A 7442-nucleotide genomic window follows, 5' to 3' on the forward strand; every position below is an offset into this window, starting at 1 on the left:
CCACTGATCTTTTCACTGTCTCCAGGATGCACCGTCTTTTCCCTCAAGCAATCAGGGGATTCCAGTCATTAGACAACATCTGGAAACACTCACCTAGTGATTAGAATACAATTCACAATCTTTCTTGCAATTCACTTTATTTCCTAATTGACATTTTTCATTACCACTTATACCTTTTTGTTTAAACTTCCTAGGATAAATACTAGTTTTCTTCCCAAATTCCTAATAGAGAATAAATTGAGATAGAGAATCAATTCCTCAAGTCTTTCCCTACCCTTGCTCAGAGTGATGTCGCATAATAACAATAATATAATAACAGCAATAATATCTAACATTTATTGAATGCTTACTATGTGCCATACTATATAAGCATTATGTAAATGCTTTACGTATATTTTATCTATTTAATCCCAAACACCACCATCAGAACATTATTATTACCATTCCTATTTTACAGATGAGGAAAACAAGGCACAGACATCGGCAAAATGGGATCTCATACTGGACAGATGTGGCTGCTAGTTGCTCAAAAAGACTTAATGCAACTAGTATTTAAAAGAACATTTTTAAAATGGGCCTGTTTTCATTTTCTCATTTGGACCTTAGGTAGAGGGAGTTGGGTTAATCATACTCCTCATTAGCAGTATTGGGCGGCATCCAGCTTTCCTCTTGTTTTATTTTTTCCCCCTTCAGCTCTGATGCCCTCTCTCACTCCCCTCTGCTTCACAGGAATCCAATCCAACATGCCTGAGAGGTAGACTCAGATATGTGTATATCTTTACAACGCGTATGGTGCTGTTATGTGCTTGTGCATGTTTTAAATTGGCGTAAATGATATTGTACTATAGGTCTCGTTACTTAGTTTTTAATTTAACACTTTGTTTTTAAGCTTTAGCCTTGTACTTATGGGTACCTCTGGTTGTTTGCTCCTAGTAGCCACATAGTATGCATTCATCATATTTTATTATCCTTTCCCTTGGTGAAGGACATCCAAGTTACCTCCAACTTCCCACTCAACAAATGACACTGTGATAAATATCCTTGCCCAGGCCTTGTTAGTCACTGTGCAAAAGTTTCTCTGAGGTGAAAGGGTCAAGTGTATTTAATTTCACTAAGTACTGCCAGATTGTTCTCCAGAATGGCTGTCCCAATTTACACTCCCGTTAGTAGTGCCTGACTGCTTTCTTTAAGCTCTTCCGAGGGAAGCATGTATTTGGTTGATTGCTGTCAATAATAATGATAATAATCATTATCCTAATCACTAGCATTGAGTAAGCAGCGTACTTGGAACTCTACTAGGGGCTGAAGGAGCAAATGAAATTAGTTAACTAGTATCCATATCTGTCCCAACAAACTGCTTTGCAACTTGGATTTATATAGTTATTTTTGAAAATACAAACGTATTTGCAATATCATTTCAGGTAAAAGAAATGCTTTCAGAAACAGAGGTTAATTAAAACTTGTCCTTCAATAAAGCCGAAAACTGGATATTCAAATAACAACTAGGCAAAAAATAAATATTTATATCACCAGTTTATTCATAAAGTGGAAATAAAACCTCAAAGGTATTTTTTTCCAAGGTTATTACCCCTAGCAATGAAATGACAATGTATGTTATGCAGTTGTGGTCTAATTCTTTAATGTAACCTTTAAGTGAGAGCATTTCACAAGTAGTATCTACCATCTAAATAAAAATTAAGATTTAAACCAAACTGCAACCTGAAAGTTCTCAAATGAAATCACTTCAATACTAGGTAGTGTGGTCATTGTTTGGTCATCCATTGTCTCACACGGTCAGTAGTGACTGGAGGAAGACAATCAAGATTGAATCAACATTTAGCCAAGCCCCTATACATGGGTCACTCTTTCAATTAACATGGACGGACCCACATTGCTTTTTATTAGTGAGTTTCATTTCCTCTTCTGATCTGCAATCTTTACATTTCCATTTTAAGTCTTTTTTGTAAGAAAGCTTTTCTCAATTTTCCCTTTGGGATTGTTTTGATCAATGATTTTTAAGCAATAGTAGTTCATTCCACAGGAATTTCCAATTTAGCATCTATTGAAGCCCAGTTCCTTTTATCTTTAATTGTATGTATGATTAATCTACTTATAAAACAAAGTAGATCTTTTTATTACACTGTTCGTTTGATTTGGAATCTGATGTAATTAAGATAAAGCAATGGGAATCCCCTTTTATGTTGAGAAAATATGGCCAAGAACACATATATACAATGCTGAGTGGTTACAAGAAGGTTTATACCATGTAAAGTTAACATTTATTTAGGTGATTAAACTAAAATAAAAAACTGGTCCCTGGATAAAATTCAACGGAAGGAAGTATTTTTATATACTTTTCTTGCTCTTACCAGTTGAGCCTGTGGTCTAGAAGCATTTCCACAAAGTATTGGAAGGGATTCTTTCAATTTTTGAAAAGTCAAAAATAGCTTATTACAACAACTCTACAGCCAAGGATATAATTATTTGATATTAGGACACAGCTTTTTCTATCAGTTTACCTGATGTTCCTCCTCTGGGACATCCTTTGGGGAGGAAAAACGTTGCAACATATGGTATTATCCAAAACATGATGAAAAGTAGAGATTGGGCTTACCTACGGTGTGTTTAGCTGAGGGAGTTGGTAGAGTGCTGAAGAAACACCAAACCAAACAGCAATCAGCCTAATGCACTGTGGCACTGATTACTGGGACAGCTGTCAACCCACACTTCAACAAGGGATCCATTTACAGCAGCATAGATTTAAATTTTCTTCTTTGGTTGTTTTCCAATGTTTCACAGCCCAAAGTATTTTTTTAAAAAAATAAAGCTTGTTCTGCGCTCGCAAACTCTTCAGTCAGCTACAAAGAGACTGCTTAGTTTACGGGCTGTCACCCAGGCAACCATCCACTGTGCATTTAGCTTGGAGAATTGAAAGCAGGACAATCTCATCCAGGAAGAAAAACAAGTGCTGTATGTTCTTCAAAGTTGCTGTTTAAGTGCTCAAAAGAGTTGGACCCCTGCGCACTTCCACGGTTGGCACAATTGCCGTTATCACCTTACCCGCTGAGATTTTCTCCAGGAAAATATACCTTTGTAATTGTTGTAAAATGTGCCAGAAGGACTCTTTCCAAATCTGAACATAGGTTACAGAGTAAGAATCCAACAGATTGCTCCCAATAACCTTTAAGCTTTGTTCAAAGAACTAAATGGATGACGTGACTCAAGCATACTGATCAAGGGAAAAAGTGGTAGCATATGAGGTTTACACAGCAGGAATGTGCTGGACCATGCAGGCCACAGTGAGGAGTTTGAATTTCATTCCAAGGGCAATATAAAGCCATTGATAGGTTTTAAACAGGAAACTGGCCTGGTCTGATAGCCTTTTTCTTGGAAGGTCACTCTGGTTGATGTATGGAAAATAAACTGGAGGCTGGGTCCACTTCTAGTAATGGTGAAGTAATTCTTATTAGACCATATTTTTTTTCCCTTTGGAAAAAAATCATTTAAAAAACAACTACCTGAAGGTACCAGAGAGCAAAAAAAATAAGACAGAAACTGAAGAGGAGTCATCACTTGGTGGAAGTAAACAACACTGGGTCATTTCCATTTTTTACAGCATTTAACCCCTAGGGAAGGCCCCTCTGGTACTGCTTTGGGGGTACTCAAGCAAGAGTACTCAAGTAGAGACCCACAGTCTTACTGGTTGAAGAATAGGGGATATATTTCAACCAACAACAGCATCAGGAAAGTGTGGGGCAGGTGGAGAGCCACAGATGGGAGCCACAAATTCTGCATATAAACGCTCTGCCCAAATCTGTCTGATTGCTGAAATACATGTACACGGGGCAGACTCCAAGGAGAAATAAGTCATCTGAATAGGCCTATATCTGCTAAAGAAATTGAGTCAATAATTAATAACCTTCCAAAACAGAGAGCACCAGCCCCAAATGGTTTCACTGGTGAATTCTACCAAATACTTAAGGAAAAATTATTCTAAGGCTCTACAATCTCTTCCAGAAAAGAGAAGCACAGGAACTACTTTGCAACCCATTCTATGCAGCCAGCATTACCCTACTACAGGAACCAGACAAAAATATTTTAAGAAAGGAAAACTAAAGACAGATGTCTGACATAAACATAGACTCAAAAGTCCTCAACAAAATATTAACAAATTGAATCCAACAATGCATAAAAAGAAGTATACACCATGACCAAGAGGGATTTATTCCAGATATGCAAGGCTGGTTCAACATTCAAAAACTGATTTATGTAATCCATCACATCAATAGGCTAAAGAAGAAATAAATGATCATATCAATAGACGCAGAAAAAGCATTTGACAAAATCTAACACCATACATGATAAAAGCTTTCAACAAATTAGGAATAGTGGAGAACTTCCTCAACTTGACAAAGAACATCTACAAAAAACTTGCAACTAACATCATACTTAATGGTAAGAAACCTGATACTTTCCCACCAAGATCAGGAACAAGGCAAGGATGTACCATCTCCTGACTCCTATTCAGCATTGTATGAGATGTTCTAATGCAATAAGACAAGAAAAGGAAATAAAAGGTATACAGATTGGGAAGGAGGAGATAAAACTGTCTTTGTTCACAGATAACATGATTTTCTATGTAGAAAATCCCAAAGACTAAAGAAAAAATCCCCAGAACTAATAAGCAATCACAGCAAGGTAGCAGGATACAAGGTAATATACATAAGTCAATTGCTTTTCTATATACCAGCAATGAACAATTGGAATTTGAAATTAAAAACACAGTACCATCTACATGATCACCAAAAAAGTGAAATATTTAGGTATAAATCTTTTAACAAAATATGTACAAGGTCTAAAAGAGGAAAACTACAAAACTCTGATGAAAGAAATCAAAGATGACTTAAATAGATGAAGAGATATTCCAGGTAAATATCAAGAAATATTGACAGGGAAATTCAATATTGTTAAGATACCGCTTATTCCCAACTTGATATACATATTCAATGCGCTCCCAATCAAAATCTGAGGAAGTTATTTTGTGGATATTGACAAACTGATCTGATTCCAAAGTTTTTATTGAGTGGCAGAAGATCCAGAAGGGCCAACACGTTATTGAAGGAGAAGAACAAAGTTGGGCGATTCTAAAACTACCCAACTTCCAGACTTACTATAAGGTTACAATAATCAAGACAGTGTAGTACTGGTGAAAGAATATACAAATAGATTAATGGAACAGAATAGAGAGCTCAGGGACAGACCCACACAAATATAGTCAATGATCTTTGACAAAGGAGTAAAGGCAATTCAATGGAAAAACGATTGTCTTTTCAATAAACGGTGCTGGAACAACTAGACATCCATATGCAAAAAATGAATCTAGACACAGATTGTACACCCTTCACAAAAACTAGCTCAAAATGGATCATCATAATTAACTTAATTAATAAGCTGAAAGTCAATAAAATTAAAAATTTCTGCTCTGCAAAAGACCGTTAAAAAATACAGCAAGCTACAGACTGGGAGAAAATCTTTGTAAAACATATATCTGATAAAGGACTGGTACCCAAAAAATACAAAGAACTCTTAAAACCCAACAACAAGAAATGAACCACCTGGGGCCAGCCCTGTGGCCGAGTGGTTAAGTTCTCGCACCCTGCTTCAGCAGCCCATGGTTTCACCGGTTCGGATCCTGGTTGCAGACATAGCACCTCTCATCAAGCCACGCTGAGGCAGCATACCACATGCCACAACTAGAAGGACCACAACTAAAAATATACAACTATGTACCGGGGGCGCTTTGAGGAGAAAAAGGAAAAATAAAATCTTTAAAAAAAAAAAAAGGAAAGAAATGAACCACTCAATTCAAAAATGAAGGAAAGCTCTGAACAGAAACCTCACCAAAGACATACAGATGCTCTGTATCATTTGTAATTAGAGAATTGTAAATTAAAACAACAACAACAATGAAATACCACTATACACCTATTAGAATGGCTAAAATCCAAAACATTGACAACACAACGCTGACAAGGATGTGGAGCAACAAAAAGTGTCATTCACTGTTGGTGGAAATGCAAAATGGTATAGCCACTTTGGAGACAGTTTGACAGTTTCTTACAAAACTAAGCATACTCTTAAAGTATGATTCAGCAACTGTGCTCCTTGGTATTTACCTAAATGAGTTGAAAACTTATGTCTATACAGAAACCTACACACAAATGTTTATAGCAGCTTTATTTATAATTGCCAATACTTGGAAGCAACCAAAATGTCCTGAGGTCTCTATTACTTGTTTGGCCCAAAGAAACGGATTTGGAATAACATTTGTACAGGTTATGATTAAAGAAGCTCCAGAACCAAAATTCTAACATTTCCATCTCTCCCTCACTCTGATCATAGTTAAATAAGGAAAACTATAGACTTTTTTTTCTCTTTCCCATTGTGAAGTATGTGGTAGTGTTATAGAAGATGTATCCATATGGGGACTATTTACTTTTTGTTGAATATATAAATATCAGGCAGGAAAGAGTTGAGGTAGCCCACCCGTAATCCTTTTCTCTCCCATTACTGGGGGCGGGGAGGTCAAGGTGCTCTCAGACAAAGAAAGTAGATGACCCAGTATTGTAAACATGCTGATAACTGGAACTTATGGAAAATATACAGTTATGAGTCTGATTTGACAATATGATCCTTTGTATTACACACACACAAGCATAGACACACGCACGTTCAGCTACTGAATGCAATTGTCTTTGAAACATGCCTTTAAGTTCCCTCCTGTAGGTGATATCACACACTGATATTTTGAGAGACAGAAGAGTAGAGAAGTTAATAAAGAATTGTTTTTTGGAGCAAGGAGCCCTAGAATAGGAGTTAGGATTATTGAGCTCTCATCCTCAATGCTATCCAGCTATGTGACTTGGGCTTAGTTTTCCCATTTGTAAAATGAAAGGATTGTGTAGTGTGATTTCAGAAATCTCCTGTGGTTCTAAAAATCTGGGTGTCCAAAACTGAAAGTAAGAAAAACAATTTCAGTACACAGGAAACACTAAGAAATGAGAAATAACACAGTGATCAAGACCTCCCTCTGGTGGTCACCATGTTCAAAAGCCTGCCCTCATTCAGCCATACTCCTGAGGACTTTAGTACCTCCTAGGCTCTGCTCAGCTCTCTGATCCAATATATTCCCCTCCAATCCATTCTATTCTCACATCATTTTACACCTCTATTACGGCAGAGTCAATCTTGTTTTAGAGTTATTTTGTCTCTCCAATAGATCCTAGCTTCTGAAGGGCAAGGAATGTGTTTCAATTATCTTTGTTTCCCCTGTTGTGTTTATGTGGTTCACACATAGAAGGTTCTCAGCGAATGCTTCTAGATCTGAATATATGCCCAGGAGAGCTCAAAAACCATGGAGAATTTCATGCAGTGGCATTTTG

General features: G+C 36.9%; 1 protein-coding gene across 2 annotated transcripts in view; it reads right to left on the bottom strand.

Moving 5' to 3' along the window:
- The window catches only part of MAP3K19 (mitogen-activated protein kinase kinase kinase 19), a 58917-nt gene extending 56027 nt beyond the window's left edge, over positions 1–2890 (bottom strand). For both annotated transcript variants that reach the window (XR_011428184.1, XM_001489415.6), the window contains exon 1: positions 2615–2890. The gene's annotated coding sequence lies outside the window, so the exon portion shown is untranslated. The remainder of the gene's footprint in view (positions 1–2614) is intronic.
- Between the last annotated feature and the right edge of the window lie 4552 nt (positions 2891–7442).

This window comes from Equus caballus, chromosome 18 (genome assembly GCF_041296265.1).
Source record: "Equus caballus isolate H_3958 breed thoroughbred chromosome 18, TB-T2T, whole genome shotgun sequence".
In the NCBI taxonomy this organism is placed as follows: Eukaryota; Metazoa; Chordata; class Mammalia; order Perissodactyla; family Equidae; genus Equus; species Equus caballus.